The following is a 20,499-nucleotide window of genomic DNA, read 5'->3' on the forward strand; positions in this document are numbered from 1 at the left end:
ATATCCCCACCAAAAAAAGAGCCCTGGGAATTTAATTACAGTTACACTGAACTTAAAGATTAATTTGGAGGTCATGAATATATTTATTACATTGAAACTCTATAAGAATAAAATCTCACTCTTCAGTTACTCAACTCTCCGTTACATTTTTCTAAAGAACACTATAGTTTTTTTTTTTTTTTCATATACATCCAGTATATTTCATGTTTATCCTCAGGTAATTTATGTTTAATTTACTCTCATGAATAGAATATTTTTCCTATTACATGTTTCAAAAATATTTGTGTGTATAATAGGCATACAAGAAAGGAAGTGAATTTTGAATTATTTTGTAAACTGCTAACATTGCTATTCCTAATGCTTTTGCTTTCAAAAAAATTGTATAGTGTTTGCCTCCTTCTTTCTAATATTTATGACCATATTTCACTTTCTTATCTTATTGTATTAGCTAAAATCATGGTAAATAATAGTAACAATTGATGACTAATATCCATGACTTATTTTTCTCCTTTAAAAGGAATTCTTATAGTATACCATTTTAAAACTATGTTAAATTTTGATATCAGAAATTTACATATTGATCATGTTAAAGAATTATATTACTCTTGTTTCATTTTACAGCTATAATCAAGATATATTTAAAGTATTTAAAAGATCGCTTGATGGTGAATACCTTCCTGGTAATCATCTCTGTGTTATTGCTCAAGGTTTCCATTCAATAAATATGTACTTAGGTACTCTCCTGAGCTTTAGGGCTACCAATGAGGTCCGTGCTACCTTGCACTCACTATGAAAGGCAGTTATTTTAACCCATTTTTATTACTTTGAAGAAGCTATGGGACATAACACAACAATGAACTACAAAAACAATGGTACTCAGTGAGAGAGAGAAGTACACTTGAGGGTCTTGTCACATGGGAAGGAGGGGTGGCAGGTGTGGCACATATAATTTAATAGAGCTTCCCAGGGGATTGATATATCCACTATTGTACACCGGACTTTAGTAATATCTAACCTTAATATAAAGTTTTACAGGTTTTTCCATATAAAACTTAGATAACATTTTCTCAAACCTAATTTACTTTGCTCTTAACAATAACCAAGTTAAACATTATCTCAGTACTAAAAGAGAGGAAACTGAAACTCAAAATTGCTAAGATCCTAAAGCTAAGTTTAAAAAGCAAAACCTATGTACTTTGCATTTACCTTAATAAAATAATTGAATAACATCTGATTTAAAACTGTTCATAATCTTTGTCTGAAAAATAAAAAAAGTCTTGTCTTCATCTTTTACCCAATCCTTCCCATTCTCTACTTATCCAGGAGACTGACCTGCTCACCGCAGCAGACCTTCCCAACCACTACTTTATGCATCCTCTTAAGTGCAGGCTTACCTAAGACCAGTCTTGCAGAAAAGCCCATTTCTGTCTCACACTGACTTGTGATAATCAAAGGGCAAGGGAGGAAATACTCAGACAAGGGCCCAAGTCTATGTACAGTTTGGAAAACGTTGACTTTCTATCCAGTCCTCAAGCCTTCAGCTCTTGCTGGGGAGTCAGAAACCTTAACTGACTTTTTAGATAGCTACAGTCTATAGCCTCAAACCCAGGGCAATCTGCTCCTCTGGAGTGGGGTCTGCCTCCCTCCCAGAGTCCTTTTCTTCCCTTACACAGCACATGTAGGAGACCTTTTGAGTTAAGGAAGTTATATTTTTCTGCCTGCCTCTTTTCTACTTAAGGAATTCCAAAAGAAGGAAAGTGATAGAACGAACTCAGGAGGCTGGATAGGCAATTCAGTCTCTTCTGAAAACCGCCCCAGCTCTCAGTGCTAAAATGGAATCTTGAGAGCTCTTCGCCATATTAAATATTCATCAAAAGCCAAACACTACTTTTTCAACATTTGACTAAATAATAAAAGTATAGATTTGTCCCATCTCTACTCTTGGATTACTCGGTTATACATAGCACTAAATTACAGTTCGAATGAAGTCAGCTTAAAACATGAGGAAAGAATCCTTTGTAGTTTATCCCTGCTTTTCATTTCCTCTTAATTTAGCCATAAACTAAACGGATTCATAAAATCTTTATAGAGGGTAATAAAGTGATGTTTTTAATACAAAGGTTGCTTATGTAATTAAGCATACATTCTGTGATATTCTGTGTAATTTGAAATGGTTTCTGTGAAATGAACAAATACTTATATCTATTTTATTTCTCCTTCCATTAGTGACAAATAATAAAACAAAAAGAAAAAGAGAGAGTAAGTTCCGCCAATGTGAGTACCTACAATTCAGAAATCAAAACTGCCGATGTTGCTAAAGACTTTATCTTTTTCTTGGAAATGTGCCATTAAAGTTAATTAGATTTCTCATTTGCCTTCCACTTCACTTTGTCTCTCTACTTCCCCTCCATGCCCAATCCTAGAAGAACACGACATAAGTTGTGTTGAAATGGTCTACATAATACAAATGAAGACGTTAATCCTAAGAAAAAAGAAGTGAGGCTTAGCACACTCCTGGGTGTAGTTCCACCTATTGGGAGGCTTGAGCCCTGGATCATGGTCCCAGTATAGGCAACAGAGGTGAGACCCTGTTTTAAAAGAAAAAAAGGGGGCTGGGGATATGGCTCAGTTGGTAGAGTGCTTGCCTTGTAAGCACAAGGCCCTGGGTTAAATCCCAGCACCACAAAAAATAAAATAAAAGGATGCACAGAAGGAGAAAAAGAATAATGAAGTGGACATTCTTATGATCCTACAACTATTACATTATAAATTGTCTTAAAATGACCGCTACTTCAAAGCTCATCCTGACCATAAATAACACCTGATTCTCAAGATCCCCTCCTCCCGTTTTTATCACCTAGCTGTCAAGATGTGATTCCTTACTCTGAATGAGCCACTCTCTTTTATGTTTCCTGTTAACATTACAAATCAAGTAAAATGGCAATGCTGCTGTTGTCCAAGAGTATTGAGAGAAGAAGCTGGATTTTCCCAAGTTCATTGAGTTTTTGGAAGCAAGCACTGATGATGGGACACTAAAATCACCTAATTTTGCATGGATGATAATGGCTACGTAAATTCATTTTGTGTACAGTTTATTCCTTATCTGCACCACATTAAGAAAGGCCAGAGTTCCCTAAGCATTTCTAAAATGATTTTAATAATTTCATTGGGAGTTTTTTAGCATCCATCAGCATTTTCTGTATAAATGTCAGGCTGAAAAGATATCACTGAACAGTTGTCTCAAAAGATTTTAGATAAAATATGATGAGTTTCCAGGTCTGTTTTTCCTATGGGTATAAGCAGTGATCAATGAATGGGAATAACTTTACAATTCACTACATAGTTTCCATGCTGGAGAACAGTCAGGTGTGTGAGGGAGGAAAGGCCTCTCACTGAGTCACTTTGAGTACCTGCAAGTCTAGGAGGCAAACTGGCTACCCTGCATCACTAGATGAAAACTGGATTTCCTCTTATTTTCTCATCTATATTTGGCTTAATGAGATTTTGTTATTCCTCTGGAAAACAGAAATTTCCCTTGCCTATAGATGTAATTATAATAATAATTTCCAATTTTCTTCTGAGCATCCTCTTTTGGTCACCATGCCAACACTTTAAACTCCAGTTCTCAAAACCAAACTCCGTTAACCCCTTTCTGCAAATATATTTCACCTCCTGTGTTGCCATCTCTTATAATAACTTTTACTTAAATCCAATCAGACCAAGAAACTTGAAAGAATCTCCCCACTGACCTACCTAACAATCCTGCTATATCCCCTGGTATACATCCCTACTTTTCCATGGGTGCCACCTCCCCTGAAGTAATTTTCTGTCCTCACCCATACACTAGCACCCTTGCTTCTAAGACATTTTTCTGCTCCAAGTTCTTCCTCCCTTTGGCTTGAGAGCTGTTTCTCTCTCAAAAGCATTTTGATAATCCTTTCCTCAAAAATCTATGTTTCAAGAGCTTTATTATAATCTGTACCCTCAAAAATCTGTCTTCTAAATACCCAAGAAAAATATTCAGACTTAGCTCATGCCAATTAAGAAATGTCATACAATGATCCTATCCTGTCTCTTCAGTCACATCTCCTATTACTTTCCCCCAAGAACACTAATCATGCCACAAATATACCATGACCTTGCATCCTCCTTTGCCTCAGTTGGTCCCTATAACCAGACCTTTGCAACAGTCACTTGTCTTTCAATGTGCTTCACTCATCACGTAGGGTTCCCAGTCATAAAATCTTTTAGGACCTTCACCTTTATTCATTAGTTCTTGTTCTATACATCCACAGAATTTTTCCTCTACATATGGACTTGGTATTTATATCATTCTGCCATGTGTGATGTTAGTTCCTTGTACATCTGTCTCTCCAGTTAGATTGCTCACACTTTCATTATTCCATCCATCAGAAGACTCCAGGATTCCTGTCCCAGCCATTATTCTAGACAGTAATAAAACGAAGACCTAGTTCTTTCTCTCAAAGAGCTCAGTCCATGTAAGTGATAAAATATAAATAAAGTTTTGTGGTGCAATAAGTGTAATAAGGAAGTTCAAAGGGCAGAGAATAAGAAGAGAGTGTGATAAGTTCCAGAATGCGATTCAGAATACTAGGTTCAAGGTCTGGCCCTGCTATGTAACTGAGTTATAATAAGCCAATCTTCTGTGGAAATTTTCTCATTTACAAAAAGAAGATCTTTACCAAATAAGTGTTCTATAAGGACCAAAAAGAATAAAATAAGTCCCTTCTCCCCACTTGGCTTCCCCAGAGGTTGAACTATATCAATGAACCTTTGCCTTTTGGCTTCCAATGAGGCCGAGCCAGTAAGAGGCACCAGCAGGAAATCAGAGAGAGGGAAGAGGATACATTGTGATATTTATTTTTCTTAGACCCCTCCCTGCAGTCACCTCAGGTCAACAGAGTCCCTTGACTGAAGATCATAGCTCCTGCAAGATGGTTGCTTTAGCTGTCTCTTGTCTCCAGATTCTGCTAACTATTCCCTCCTCTGGCTCCTTGCAGCTAAGGGTAGCAGAGTCCCAGGTCTTCTTGCAGCCTACCCATTTCTCCACAAACGGTCTCTTTATTAGTTCCCCAAATTACCCAAGTCAAGCATGCCATCTGTTCCCTGCCAGAATTCTGAATGATAAAACTGCTTTTCAAATTTTAAGTTGCTGTCTAAATGCAAGGTATTTCTCATTTATCTCTGCACAGTGCTTTACACAAAGCAGATTGATGCTATTAATAACAAATGGTGAAACGAATGTATGTGAGGATGAAGGAGTGAATGATCCTGCTCCCTCTCACTTTAGTGACAGTCTTATCTCAGGGATATATCTTTGTCACCTTGATTGGATTTTGTAATGTTCTGATTTGATTTGGGAGGTCCCTTGTTCCCTGGGAACTCACTGACTCTTAGACTATCTGCAGAAATCTAGGCCTTTGTGTTTCTGGTGGTTTGACTTGAAAGGGTTAGCTTTGTTTCCAGGTTATAAGAAGCCCACATCTTTCTTCTACAGCCTGTACACTTACCTCATATCAAAAATGGATTCCTTTTTGTGCTTATTTATATCTTTGTTCTTCAACATAAAAGCTGGCAAATAAATCAAAAGCAAACTGTTTCCTTACTATGTGAACCAAGAGCATATTTAAGGAATCAGCAGTCAAGACCAGGCTAGTTTTTTCAAAGCACAATAAATAAACATGGGACAAATAAGTTCTTGTTCTGCCCCCTTGTATCGGAAGAAGCTCAGCCAATGAGTGGGCAAATGACCTAAGCAAAAATAATCACAAAATGCGGCAGCTCGGTGTTGATGAGGAGCTGAAATCATGGCTAATCTGGCTTTCGTTATTTATTTATTTTCAGTAATTATAAACTATTCCTGTCTCCTGAATCTCCACCTATCTTAATGATATAGGGAATAAGCATTTTCCTTTTATTTTAATATGACAGTTACTGAGGTTGATGGCTTATAAATGAGAAACTGACCCATGGAAATTGTCTTTAGAAAACATATTTTTGGGTAAACATATTTAATAGTATGCCTTGGTACTGAGGAGGTATTATTCATTAGCAAATAATTACATAACTGGAATTCTTAATTAAAATTCGTGATGAAAAATGAATTTGTTTATTTTGTAATTATGACCCAGAAATTCAGAGCATATTGTGGTAGTTTATGAACATAATTCCAAAGATCTTAATGTAGTGAAAGAACTCATAAAGTCTTTAAACACAAATTCTTGGAGGAAACACACACACACACAATGTGTGTATGGATCCAGAAACAATAAGATTTGAAAAATCAACCATTGAATACAAACTTTAACATGCAAATATTCAAATTTAATGGTTGTGTGATATTGTTAAAAACCTCCGATGGATCCTCCTGGACCTCTCTGGATTTTCCAGGAAAGCTCTCAGCCAGATACTCTTTTCTTTTAGCTTTGTAATTGAAACACAAAGTTGATGGCAAATGCTGTTAGGCTTCTTTTCTGGCTTTCCATAAAAATATAAGTTTGAGGTGATCTTTTCAACATATTTCACAATTCAAGCTTCTGAAAAACAGCCACTGAAGAACTCATCCTGGCTGGCCGTAGAAGGAATCAGATCGTGTTTAAATCTAACTTGGTTTCTGTGACCAACCTGGTAAGAAAGTTTATCATAAAAATGTATAGGTCTGAATTGTTTGTACTTGCTGGCTGGCAATTGATGGTATGTATGGTCCAATACCAGAGAGACTTGGGAACAAGTAAAACTTGGGTAAAACACTTTATAGTACCAAAGGTTAGACAAACTCAAAATATCTCCTGAAACTTAGGACATACATAAACCGTTGCAACTGCAACTGGTGGAAAGATTGTACCTGCTGTCACCTCATTTGTGTCATTGCTGACTCAGTGACACCATATCACTGTTATCATTGCAAGACCCAGATTCAAACACCTGTTAGACAAATGTAGTTCCCATGTGCTGCTGGGTCTTGCTGCAGCATCATGCTTTAATAGGCATGTGGGATTTAGACAACCCCCTATTATTACAGCTGAATGCTCATAGTGTTTGCTATTGATTTTTAGCCCAGGATATCAATTTTCTCCTGTCCCCCATATATATATATCACTCTTCACTCCCTTGCCTATTAGCAGTGTAAGTTTTTTGATAATATAGACAATGTTCAAAGTGTCCAAAAAATGAGCATCCTATCTGAGAAAGCAAAGAGTGAAGAAAAAAAAAAAATCTATGTTTTGAATGCCTTAATTTGGAAAAACAGAAATTACCCAGAATGCTGTTTCTTTTTCCTTTTTGTTAACCAGTAGGTGGCTCTAAATGGCTTCCAGCAATGAATCCACTCTTCCTACATCTAGCGTACAGAAGGTTCTATATGTAGAACATGCAATGTTAAGATTTTGGGGAGAGGTATGATCATATGGCCCTAACATTAATGGAAACATTTGTTACTTATGCATCTAGGTTTATTTTCATATAGATTTGCAAGGGGTAAAACAGATCTAATTATAATTCACAAGTGATTTCGAGCAGTTTATGGCTATAGGATGAATGCACTGTAAAGATTTTAAGCTATGCAGAGGTTCTGACACTAGATTTTATGTCATAAGCAAAAACTACCAAAGAATTAGAAATTGAATTTGAAGCTTATCTTTGAATATCTAATTGTAGGTTTTAAATGGCTATATCTTTTATGTTATCCCAGTCATACAGGTTGAGTATCCCCAATCTAAAAATCTTAAATCAGAAATGTCCCAAGATCTGACACTTAAAAGTTTAGGATTTCAAATTTTCAGATTAGGGATGCTTAACTAGTACAGTGTCTACAAATATTTCAAAATATGAAAAACTTCAAAATCTGAAGTTCTTTTGATCCCAAGCAGTTCAGATAAGGGATATCCAAACTGTATCTTTTTTAAAACCTGTGACTTTTGTTGCTCATGGCATGGTATACTAGAAAGAAAATTAGGCTTAAGAGCCAACTAAATCTGAATTAGAATCTAGGCTTCCCCACTTACTATGGCCAGAAAACACTTTCAAGAAAATGAACTTACTCAAGCCTGGGTTCCTTTGTTCATAAATGATGTCTGTCTCAAAGAGCTGTGGTGAGAATTAAGTGATGCTCTTGTGTCTAACATTCTGTAGAAGTGTCCAGCTAGTTCCTTCTCCATTCATTGGTTTGAATTTTAATGTCAGCTGAAGTAGTAATAATAATGAAGATTAGGTAAGGGGGGGTTGTAAAACATTTGTTTCATTACAATAATGAAAAGTGACTAAGGATTTAGTATAAATTATCCTATAACTTATTGGCAAAATGAAAAGAAGAACAGGATGAAGAGTTAAAATACTGTTTAACAATAATAGCAATTATTATTAATTATTGATAAGAATTAATATAGTGTTAAAAATGATGAAGACAGATGGCTGAATGTGTTTTCTAGAAATATGAAATTACAGAAATAGCTAAAATGGTTGAAAATGCAAGAATGGGATGAGGAAGGGTGGCAGGGAGCCAGGACACTTTGTTGTTCTTATTGTTTTTTATTATAACCTCTGTGGCACTATTTGCATTTTTTAAAGATATTTTTATTGTCACATAATAATTACACAGAAGAGTGGGTTTTATGGTGGCATATTTGTAGGGAAGTTTGTTTTTTAAAAATAGGACTAGGGAAGCAGCTTGGTGGTAGAGCACTTGCCTAGCATGCATGCAGGAGGAGGCCCTGGGGTTCCATCCCAGCACTGCAAAAAATAAAGCAGGACAAAATATTTTAATTCTCAATCACTTTGGATTATTTTCATTATCTTTCTCCTTTGTTCAGACATTCTAACATTCAATAGATATTATTCAGCTCCAATTCTTAAGGTCAGAGACTTGACTATCATAAATAGAGGGAGAACAGTCTGTCAGAAATTTAGATTGCTGGCATTCTTGAATTCTAAGTTTTCCCTTCCAAAGTACATAGAAGCACAATTAAAGCACTCTGAATTACCTGTAGGTTTCTTACATGATCCTACCTCCAAAAAGTTTATTTTGCTTCTGTTTGTTCAAAACATCTATGTAAAATGGTCATAATATTCATATCTCTTCTCTCTTTTCAAAAGAGCTAATATTATTAAAAGTTATATGCTATTCATCTTCCTGTTAGAAATAACAATATGTTTTGAAAAGTCTGATTTTTTTTTTTTTTAATTTTGGCTTGAACACTCAGAGTCCACCCCGTGGCACCTGTGGAGTCATTAGCAAAATTAGAAAAATTACTAATTTATTATTTCCATAAATGCACGGTTCATTCTCTTTGCTCAGAGCGAACAGCAAAAATTATTCATGCTAAGGCAGAGTAATCAAAATGACTTTTAAAAGCACATTTTTACCATTCCAAACATAAGCATAGTATGGTGGTACATTATCATAGTACATAATAATAGAAATGAATTATGTCAGTAAAATCTTGAGGTTTAAGATTTATCATGATAAATATTTTTCATTAAAGTGAAATATCTTGGCAGAGTCACTTTCATATGCAGACGGCTGACACAAGGAGGCCAGCTGTGCCTATGCAGATGCGAGATTCGGGTCTATATTATTAATGATTTATCATGTCATGGGGAGCTCAGATTAGTTTTGAAAGCAATCCCTTGCCACAAAAGCACTTTCTATAATGTGCGAACACCAGGAATGCTGTATGTGCATTCCAAATTAAAGTAATCACAGAAGCTGCAGCTACCTTTGAAATTTCAATACCTTCATCTTTTTTATTTTGAAATATGAAATTCTACATCCTAAACTTTATGATTCATTAAAATTCATACAAAATGTTTTTTTCTTATCTACTGGATAGTGAGTAGTGTGTATACCTGAATTCATATACCAATAAATGAGGGGGAAAAGGAGAAGGAAGGGAACAAAAATTTTTGCAAACCTATTGTGGACCATGTATGATTGCTTTAAGTCTCACATTTTAATGTGAGTTTTGGATTAAAGTTTCTAAACCACTTCCAAGAATTCCAAAACTATATTGCATTCCAGCATCTGTAAAAACTTTCTAGTATTTTTTTCAGTGCTTGCTGTTTTCCAGGTATTTGCTAAACACTTTATATGTGTTGCCACATTCAGTCTTCATAAAATCCATTCCAAGTATTATCATTATTCCTGTTTCACAAATGAGAAGAATGAAGCCCAGTGTGGTTCAATAAACTACCCCAAGTCACACATACAGTGAGAGGAGGAACCTGCATTTGAATCCAAGCTACATAAGACTCCAAAGAGTTCACTAAGTAACTATTACTATTCACTATGACCTCCCCATTAGCTATTTACATCTAAGTAAGAGGTAGGACACAAATGGCTAGTTACTACCCATGTGGTATTCATCAAGTCACTTAAATTTCTTTAAGCCTCAGTTTCTTCATCTTTAAAATGATAATAATAGTACTTACCTCATAGAATTATTGCAAGTCAATATTTGTAAACTGCTTAGAACAGAACTTGTAACATATTAAGTATTAATATTAATACTTAATACATATTAACTATGAATGGTTTGCTTCATAACTAATAATTAAGGAGTTGCACTTTCTTGTGATCGATAAACTTTTATTGACAGTTATACTTTTCAGATGGCTTTTATACTTAAAACCAAATTGTAAACTAAGTTACTACTTTTCACTGACGGGTGACATGTATAGAAAGAACTGAAGTATCATCACTAATCATGCAAAGTCGAGCCTTTAAAATTTTCTTTCTTGGTGTGAAAAGAGCCCAATATCTCTGTTCATTCATTTAATCATTCACTCCATCTAACAAATATTCTTATGTGAGAAGTGTTCTGAGACCTGGGGACAGAGTGAATACACCCTGCTCTGGATGAGCATCCATACTTTCTGGTTTAGCACATAAGGTTTAGCGTATAAGAAAGTTGTAGGTTTCAGTAGAGGACCTAGTTAACAGGCATTTTTTGAGTATCCATCACTGTGCTAAGCACTGGGGCTGTCCAGGTAGGGAAGACAAAAATCCTGCTGTTAAGAAGTATCCAATAAAACCTAAGTTTTTCTGAATGGTTGAAGCTTTAAAAAAATATCAAGTGGGATGACATCTCAAGCCAAAAATGGCCTTTCAGTTTGCTAAATAATATACTTGTTAGAGGAGTACAGAAGAGAGGCACTTGGACCCATATGAGGGGTTAGAGGAATGAGGGAAATTTTTGTTGCTGTTAAGTCAAGAAAAGCAGAAAAGAGAAAAAAGAAAAGAAGAAAGAGCTACATGACAATATGGGGAAAGAGACACCAAGAAATATCATGGTAAGGGGAGAGCTCCAAGTACTTGGCCTAAAGCTCAAGATGTTGCATGACTGGAACAGTTTCCTTAGATTTCTTTCTACTAGAGTTTAAAAATCAACCAACCAATCAATCAATCAAAGAAAAGTGCAACTTTCCTGACTATCAGATTCTCAGAACCAGGGATATGACAAATTCTTAAGAGTTGTAGTATTTTGATCTTGATCCAAAGGTAAAGAATACATTCTTTCCGTGCCAGTGGATTGCCTGCATCCCTACCTCTTTCCCTCCATCAGACCAAATACAGGGATTAACTCTGAGGTCCAGACAATATTTAGACTGAAAACATGTATAACCCATGGTTTGAAATGACCTATCAGCATATCCTTCTGCAATCTAGAAGTTTCTTATTCCTAAATTTAAGAACTCAGTTGAGGTTAAACTGTGCTTTCTCATGTTTTGCTCTGTAAAGTTGGCTACTGAGGAATTTCAGCAAAGAATTCAGTAATCTAGAGAACTGAACTTTTTTCCTTTGCTGCCACTGCAGGCAGAGGACAACTCACAAGTTCTCTGTCTCCAGGTGGGTAGTGATTTGATTCCTCATCAAGCCCATGATCACTCCCTTTCATCTTCATGCAATGCACAGTGTCTTCTGTCTGCAGTGGGGCTTGTGCCCTTGATGGAGAAAATACTGAATGACTGGACGCCAGGAAACAGGCAAGCTTTCTGGGTCAGAAGTTGGCTGGGGAAGGGCCCTGACTGCCAAGTAACTTGCAATGATGTCAGAGCCCAGTACAACCAGAAAACACCAGCCAGGCAGGCAACAAAAGACTTAACAACAGAAAAATCACAGAGCTGTGCTGCCAAAGCTGTTCTTTCCGCCCCCTACCCTTTTCTTGTAATAGGAAGAACAGCAGGAAGAGAGTTTATATTTTAAAAGACTCCCAGTTCCTCTCCTCTTCTTCCTTTTGGTTACAAAGTGTTAACTAGCAAGGGAACAGTTCTCCGGATGAGTCCTGCAGTAGTTCTTTGGGGTGTCTTTTTTGAGTTGCTTTTCAAGGCTGTCAGTGGAAGTTTGAGAAAAAGGAGGCATTCTTCCTAAATGTAAAGTAAATGTAACTTTGTGTTTGGGAGAAAGCAGAAAGCATTGAGAAAAGGAAAATCCCTTCTGTCTGATCCCCGCTTCTTTCTTTGACAGTATTAAACCATGCTCAAAAGAAAATTAAAAGTTTGGAAGAAAATCTGTCTTCTTTCTTTTTTTTTTTTTTCTTTTAAATCAGGGACATCATGGTTCATTTCAGCCATTTAGAGCCTCATAGTAATACATAATTCAACTAGAAATTAATAAACACAGCCTGTTCTTGGAAATATCGTTTGGATTAAAACCCTCTTGTTTTGGAATATATGACTTTTTTCCCTTTTATTTGTGACAGTTTTAAATGATGTCACTTCAAGGACATTTTCATTTCTCCCACAATGTATTACACGAAACACTTGCCTGTAAAACTGGCTCATTAGCCTGCAAAATTATACTGTACTGAATGGCTTTCATTCAAACTAGAAATGGGATTTTTAGTAGGCAATTTCTGTATTTTATAAAGATAAAGCAATGTTTGATTGCTTCTTCCCAGCTGTTTTGCTTAGTGGTTATAAAGAGAAATGGGGGGGGGGAGTGGGGGCGGGTTTGTAAGGATGTTGCTTAAAAGATCAATCTTAGAACTATGGCAGAACTTAAGGGAACAACTGCGCCCACAGCTCTGCTGGGCTGCAATGATTTGTCCTCTGGATGTCTGGATGAAAGCTCTTAAAGAAGTGAGGGAGCGTGAAAAAAAAAAAAAAAAAAAAAAAAACGAAACTGGGAAGGAAGCTAAAAAGCTGTTTCGCCGGCTGCGGCAGCCACAGCGAGCTGGATGAGTGAGGCGCTGGGAGTTGCTGGAAGGAACAGCTCCTCAAAGGTGGGGAGAGAGAAGGCGCGCAGCCGAGCGCCGGAGAGAAGGGACGCGGAGGCCACCGCGGGGTCAGCTGGGCCGCGGCGCCAGGGTGGGGGCCTCCAGGCGGCGCTGGCCACGGTGCTCCAGCGAGGGCGAGGGTTAGCGCGTCTGGCCGCCCGCGCCTCCTGCCGTCCGTGCCTGGGGGTGGGACCCAAGCCGCGAGCTGCGGAGTGCGCGCAGGGAACCAGGCTCGGGCTCGCCTGATGGATTGACTTGGAGATGGATCGAATTACACCATTTGCCGTGCATCAGTTTGTTTTGCTCTTGCTCTGTCCCGCTGCTGCCGCTGCCGCTGCTGCTGCTGCAAGGATTGGTGGCGGCGAGTTTCGTGATATATCGAGGAAACCAAGACCTAAGGAGACAGAAGGATATCTATTTTTGCATATTGTCTTTATTTTCTTTTTACCTTGATCGTGACAAGCTTTTATTATTTTTACCACCCTCCCTCCATGAGGTAAGACTGTCTTTTAAAAATGTTCTAATGCTCTGGCTGCATGATGGGGGTCGGACCCAGAACCTCAGAGCCTGTATCGCACCGTGTGTGAGTGCCTGTGTTTGTGTGTGCAGTGTCGTGTCACTGGGGAGTTGATTTCTTTTCCGAGCAGCTCTTTCTCCAGCCCTGCCAGGGACGCGTAGAGAGGTTTGGCGGACCCGTCAAAACTGGCCGAGCTGGCGGCTTGGGGGGGAGGGGCACGTAGACTCGGAGGCCCTCCTACACTGTGCACACCCCCCTCCTCCGAACGGGGGGAAGGGGAGTGGGGGAGCAAGTAAAAGTTTCTTGCCAGGCAGGGCTAGCGCTCCCCCTCACATTGTCAGGGGGAGCTAGAGCTGCTTGGGTCATGGGCACCGCAGCTTCAGCCCCCGAAAGAGAGCCGAGCTAAGGCCGAAGGAGCGGGCCGCAGCTCGGCCGCCCCATCCAGCTTGCCCGCCCCAGAACCGACGCCTGGACAGCCAGGGATTTGGCAGCGCGGGGCCGACTAGGAGCAGGCTGAGCAGCCCCTGGCGGCTCAGACTACCTGTCAGTGCGCTCCCGGGTGGGACGGCCCGGTGGGGAGCGTCTGCTGGCCAGCTGCGGGGGCTCGGGCGAGTAGACCACCCCCACTCCGGGGCCCCAGCACTAGCTCCTGCCCTGAGGGCGGCCACTTCCCACCCTCCCTCTCCCCCTACTGGCCGAGCGCGCGGCGGGCGGGCTCTGCCGGCCCGATCTCCCCACTGCCCACCCCGCTTCCCACCCGGCGCCCGGGTTTCTGCTCCCGGCCACTCTCCCGGCAACTTTCCGTGCTTTGTTCTCCGACTGGAAATGCTTTACGGAAGCGTCTTAGACAGGGGCTCCGCCAGGCGGCAAGAGCTCCGCGCTGAGATGTGTTACCTTCTCATCTCCCCATCAATTATGGATGGAAACAAATAAGGAAGAGTCAATTTTGCATGAGCCCCTTCTCCGGCAGCGAAAGGCGTCCTGCAGCCGGGAGGGAGCCGCCGCTCGCCTCCGCAGCCACTAACGGGGGCATGGTGAGGAGGAAGGTAGGGAAACTTTTCTTTTCCGTCTTGACAGCAGTGATGTTTGTCCGTGGTCTGCAGAAACTGATACAGCAGCCTGCCCTGAGTAATTTGGAAAGGCTTAAAGCTTCCTTTTGTCTTGTATAACTCCTGGATTTAAATGAAAGGTCATGAAGGACTTGGAGGTGTAAACGAGAGCTGGGTTTGAATTTTTTCTGCTCAATCCGCTATTAGGACCATCGCGGTCAGGTGATTGTTTAAATCCTGAACTTGTAAAAAGCTAAATGTCATCGAGCTAGGGGCAATTGACGTATGGTATGAATTACAGCGCTAGAGGAACTCGGGGCAGTACACCCTGCTCAGAGGCGAACAGTCAGTAACTAACCTGTATTCCAGCATCCCAAACCCTCGCCACTCTCGCAGAGGAAACAACACATGATTATTACTATAGATGCTACATAGTAATTGGACCTTGTGTCCGCCACCACAGTGGCTCCTTTGCTTTAAAAAAATCATAGTGTTTCTGGTTACTTGGAGGAAAAATGTGTGGGGCAAATCCCCCCACCCCCAAACTGGCTACTAAGATTTCTAAGTCTGCAGTACAAAATTGTGTGTGTGTGTGTATGTATGTGCTTTTTACTGTTGTCCTTCTCTCTAATTGATATACTTGATATTTAGGGCAATAAAGTGGATTTTTTTTCTTTCCAAATTTCAAGACTGAAGTCTTATAGAAAGGTTTAACATTTTTCTAAACTAGTTTCTTCTTTGTCCCCCCAGAATAGGAAAAATACTCGGTTTGAAGAAATTTTACAAGATTTCTTCCTTGTATTGAAAAATCTTACCTGCACACCTCAGGGGGAGGACTTTGCTTTCCTTTTGGTGTTTTAAAACAATAGGTTTTGATGCTGGTTTATTCATACTGTTAAAAACAAATCCGTCTTAGGTATCTAACTCAGGAAATTAAGTTGTGTGTAGTCATGTTTAATGTAGTGAGTGACAGGCATATTCTGTCAAGCTGGCAGATATTGCACAAACATTTACTCTGGCTTAGATAAATAGAAATTGCCAGATAAGCTCTGAGATTCTGGTCTATATTGCCATGAACCTAAACATCTTAAGACAAATAAACTATAACTAAACCATAGCTGCTAAGTTTTGTTTTTTTACGATTAGTGTCTGTGCTTTTGTTTAGGTCTCTAGAATATTCTCACAAAAAGACAGATAAATAGATGATGCTAAGATTTCCAAAATGTGTGGTTTAGCAGGCCATTTTCTTCCACTGGAACTTTTAGTTAGGGTAAAAACTCACTACCATTTCTTGCTGGATCCTACAGAAAGTTGCTACCTGCCATCACTTCTAACTAGGGATGCTACATAGATAACCTTTTTTGAGGCACACTTCTGTTGTGCAGGAGAGTGTGCCAGGGATATTGTGACTTCCCCATTACTAGCCAGCTGGTTAACTTGAGTTTGATTTAGATTTGTGGGCATTCTGCCCCCTGCTTTTTTTTTTGTTTTGTTTTGTTTTTTTGGTGCCCTCTAATAGCACCATCTGGTCATGTCTCTCCTGGTTTGATGAATTTGAAAGATGGCTGTGACGTAAACCTGGTAGAGTAAGGGCTACTTAGAAGTCCTGAGGATCTCAGTCTACTCACTTGCTGCACTGGAAGGCTCTGTCCAGTAACTGTAATTTGGGTAAGTGGGCTTCTGCCTCATGTGTGGTGGTGGTTTCTGTCGCTTGAAAAGCCATGAGCAAGTAAACAGGAATCAGAGCTTTGATTCACAAAGATACCCATAATTGTTAAGGACTTATTGAAATTGGATAAGTTCTTCACTTCTTGCTGCTCCATCTAATGAACCATGGTAATTAGCTTAGTCATTGTTCTTGCATGTGAGTTTCACTAAGATACAAAGAGTGAAAAATGCATCTGAAATAGGGTCATTTTTCACTCTTCTGATGCATTTTATGCAGAGCTAAGAGCCTGGCTGAATGCCTAACCATTATTAGTGTAACCATAGGAGGTGAACTCTTTCCTTAGCATATTGCAGGATAAAATATTGTCTTTTATTTCAATTAATAGACCTTACGCCTGCACGTTCTAAATTCATTTCTAGAGGAAACAGGAGGTAGTTGGGGGATGTCAGCCAGTTAGTGTTTATTGAGTACCTGTCCTTTGCAAGGAGTTGTGTTAACCAGTGATCCAACACCAGGTGGGCCAGATGTGTTTCCCCATATTCAACTTGAGCAAGGATAAAGAGAAATAAAGAATGGCAAGGGAGGTCTTTTGACAAGAAATGTAAATATGTGCCTTTCTTTCGAAGCATACTGTTTTATTGTAGAATTTAAAGCAAGATTGTCTACACCACATATTTACAGTGGTCAAGCCTTTATCACTAATGATTGATACAATGCACTGTGAATATATCTCACATATTGAATCTGTCCTTAGAGAGAGAGGGAGATGACTCTGTGTCTTATGTGAATGGAGACTTAGAATTAAGATCTGCCAAAGCCAGTATCTTAGGACGCCGATTATTTTGTGAACAGCTGCCAACTTCCAGTTAGGGGGGAAAAAGTGTGTTTTGATTTATTCCCATGCTACATTGGGACAATAAAAATCACATAACTACATTAAGCACACCCTAACACTTTTCAGCTGAGCTGGCTATTGTTGGACTGAATTTTCCTTCTTAAACCCCCCCTACAGTGGCAGTGCAGCTGATCAATGGCACTGTTTCTAGTTCTCCCAACAGGAAAACTACTAAAGCTTCTTACTTTGAAAAACAACCATAAAGTAACCAAGGACAATCAAATCAGTGGTCCTCACAGATAACACATGAGGTATACTTATTTCTCAAACTTTCCTTTTCTATTAGGCTTTTGTTATGTCTCCCAGATTAGCATTTTAACAACCCTGAAGTGAACTTCCGCCATTCTCTCTACTTGGAAACAGTATGTAGATCATCCATCATTCTGTTCTTGGCTACAACAGGCTGCTGGCTCCACCACCATTTGGAGCTACACAGAATCCATCCGACTGTGAACAGCACAGCTGGCTACAGCAATTTTTTCTTCCACACCACTGGCAGCATTGTCTGGCTGTGGTAACTAAAGTTAACACCCAGAACGGGACGTTTCCATTGTTTCACAACCTGTGCCAGATCCTTCATCCAGTTCTAGAAGCACACCTGCCGCAGGCCTGCTGGCTTGCAAGGATGAGTTCCACCTAGGAGGGAGCTTGCCCCAACTTAAGTGACCACGGCAAAGACTCCTCAGGCTTGGTAAGATTAAACCACTAGAATTAGAGAATTAGAAGGAGCCATTCAGATCCTGCTTATCTTACACCATCAGAATTCATTCATTTTTCTCTGTTTGAAAAGGTGAAGAAATAAATGAGGCAGGCTTTAGCCTGTGATGCCAAATGACTGAAGACAGAAAAGGACCTGTCTAGTTTCATGAATTGAACATACTATATACCTTCCTCCCTTTTCATAGAGAACATCTGATATGCCTAAAAATGAGTCTATGTCTAATAGTACCTGGTACTTTCTACAACATTTTTCTTTTCATTTTCTTCTTTTTACTTAATGAGATACCTGTTAGAGTAACCATGGCTTGTTAAAGCCAAAATAACATGAATTAGGTAGATGCATTTGCTAGGTGATATCACCAAGCTTTTCATTTGTTTGTTTAAAGTTTTATAATTAGGTATACTACTCTTAGAGTTCCGTGTGCCAAGAGGAGATGGTCTCATGTTTTGGTATGAGTTAGCTAGTATCTTCTCTTCTCTATCTGACATTGAGAAATGAAATCCACCATGAAACAGCTGGGAGGGGAAGAGAAAGGAAAATGGAAGGGAAAACAGGAGCCAGCATACTACCCAGTACGAGATGTTAGTCTGCTTATTAAATTCTGGACACCGTGATATTATCTTTATCTTTATTACATCAAGTAACCCTCAAATCAAGTGCAGTAGGTAGGTTCTGTTATCACTGCTTTGTCAAGGAAGAAATTAAGGTATCAAAAGTTAAGCCATTATTCTAAGGTCACACAATAGGGGGGACTCAGGGTTTGAATTCACATCTTTATGCTTCTCAGCCCGTGTTTTCATTACAGCTCTGAATTGCACCTGGGAACACGGAGCACCCTGCATTTTTTTTTATCCTCCTGATATTTCTGAAATTTTTCTCAATGAAAAAGTTACATTTGGGAGGCTTTTTTAGATTTTATACTAAAAGAAATGTTACCAGTATGGGTATGCTTTTAATCCTAACCTTTTTTTCTAAACTAAATCATATTGTTGTACTCTTGCATTTTTATTCCTGTTGACCAAATGATTATGACAGGTTCTTCTGTTCAAGTGTCCCAGAACAGTGTCTCCCCCCACCACCTTTCTCCGTGTTGGGCTTTCCTGTCCACAATTACAGTGGCATACGACAAATGGTAATATTCATCACTCTCCACCAAAAAGTGCTTCTGCGTCTGGGTGCGATTGACATTCATTTCCCTGATCTTGGCAGGTGAAGATCCATTATGTATCTTTGTTCCATTTCCCAGGAGTATTTATGGGCCCCATCAGCAAAGACAGTGAGAACTGCAGCTGTTCAAGCCTTCCTGGCTCCAGGATGGAAAGTGTATTACTGCAGTTTGATTGTATCAAGTTGTACCATATAGTCTCCTTAGCTACAGCAGAGGGACGGCCCTTTGACCTATATGAAGTTGTCACCAGTGCATTAGCATTTTGTTGTGACCGCCATCGTGTTTTTTTAAATTCAGGATTCCTATGGGGGGAAACAACAACAAATGAATATTACCACTGTGCATAATGCTGAAATTTAAGGTTTTCAACTTATATTTATGGGAGGGAAATGTGGGTTTTTAAAGTTCAGTATGTTGGTACATGTATAATAAGGCCTCAGGCAGATCTGCAATTACTTAGCCTGTTATTGGAGTCTGTACTTAAAAATAAAGTGAGGAGTTTCTACTCCGCTGAGGAACTTGCACGTCAGAACCGGAGCAGATGAAGCTCCTTGAGAAAATAACACTTGCATTCCCCCGGAGGAGGCTGTCAGCAAACCAGGGACATTCCCCATGTTGCCCACACAGCACTTGTTCCTAGAAGGGTCTTTGGAAGCTTTTCTGGTCTTGGAAGTTTTCTACATTGATCATTAAGTTCCCAAATGTTCCCTTGGTCAAATTAAGGTATTTTTTTTAACTACAGAAGAAGAGAGGCAGAAGAAGGGAAAAAATGTTGCAGGTTTTGATTTTGTAATTTGCTGACACAAACATTTGTTCATGCAACTCACCAAGTGTCCACTTTGTACAAGTAGGTGCCAAGGGAAGAGGGATCAAAGAGTGGCAGGACACAGTTCAGACCTCAGGGACCTAACTGAGCGCCAAAGAAAATTTGAAGTAAATAAAGTCAAAACAAAATGGGGTATGCTTTTAGTGCCAGAGGAGATAAACACAGACCTGTGGAAACTGAGAAGAGCGAGAGGTTATTTCTGGGTAGGGTGGTCAGAGAAGGCTTTGTGAAGCCACTGATATTTGAGCTGGACCTTGAACTAGGTAGGATTTGGACAGGTGGACAGTGAGGGGTGTTGGGGGAGGTGGTGCGCGGGAGGGCATTCCACGCATAGAGAACAGCTTAGGCAAACACCCTGGGCCCGGGCAGGAGTTGGGGTTTAGATCAGTTGTGCACATTTGAGTCCTTACCTATAACAGAAT

At 39.5% G+C, this 20,499-nt stretch overlaps 1 protein-coding gene and 1 long non-coding RNA gene across 12 annotated transcripts in view; one reads left to right on the forward strand and one right to left on the reverse strand.

Moving 5' to 3' along the window:
- Positions 1-12,028, reverse strand: part of LOC306654191 — a 47,432-nt gene extending 35,404 nt beyond the window's left edge. Inside the window, exon 1 of the long non-coding RNA XR_013761904.1 lies at positions 11,847-12,028. This is a non-coding gene — a long non-coding RNA (uncharacterized lncRNA). The remainder of the gene's footprint in view (positions 1-11,846) is intronic.
- Positions 12,029-13,076: 1,048 nt separating this feature from the next.
- Positions 13,077-20,499, forward strand: part of SEMA6D (semaphorin 6D) — a 55,173-nt gene continuing 47,750 nt past the window's right edge. For 7 of the 11 annotated variants that reach the window (XM_079126144.1, XM_079126150.1, XM_079126154.1 and 4 more), the window contains exon 1: positions 13,742-14,795. The gene's annotated coding sequence lies outside the window, so the exon portion shown is untranslated. The other 4 variants (XM_079126148.1, XM_079126152.1, XM_079126146.1 and 1 more) reach the window with 2 other exon arrangements.

The sequence above is a fragment of the Sciurus vulgaris genome (genome assembly GCF_902686455.1).
Source record: "Sciurus vulgaris genome assembly, chromosome: 2".
Lineage (NCBI taxonomy): Eukaryota > Metazoa > Chordata > Mammalia > Rodentia > Sciuridae > Sciurus > Sciurus vulgaris.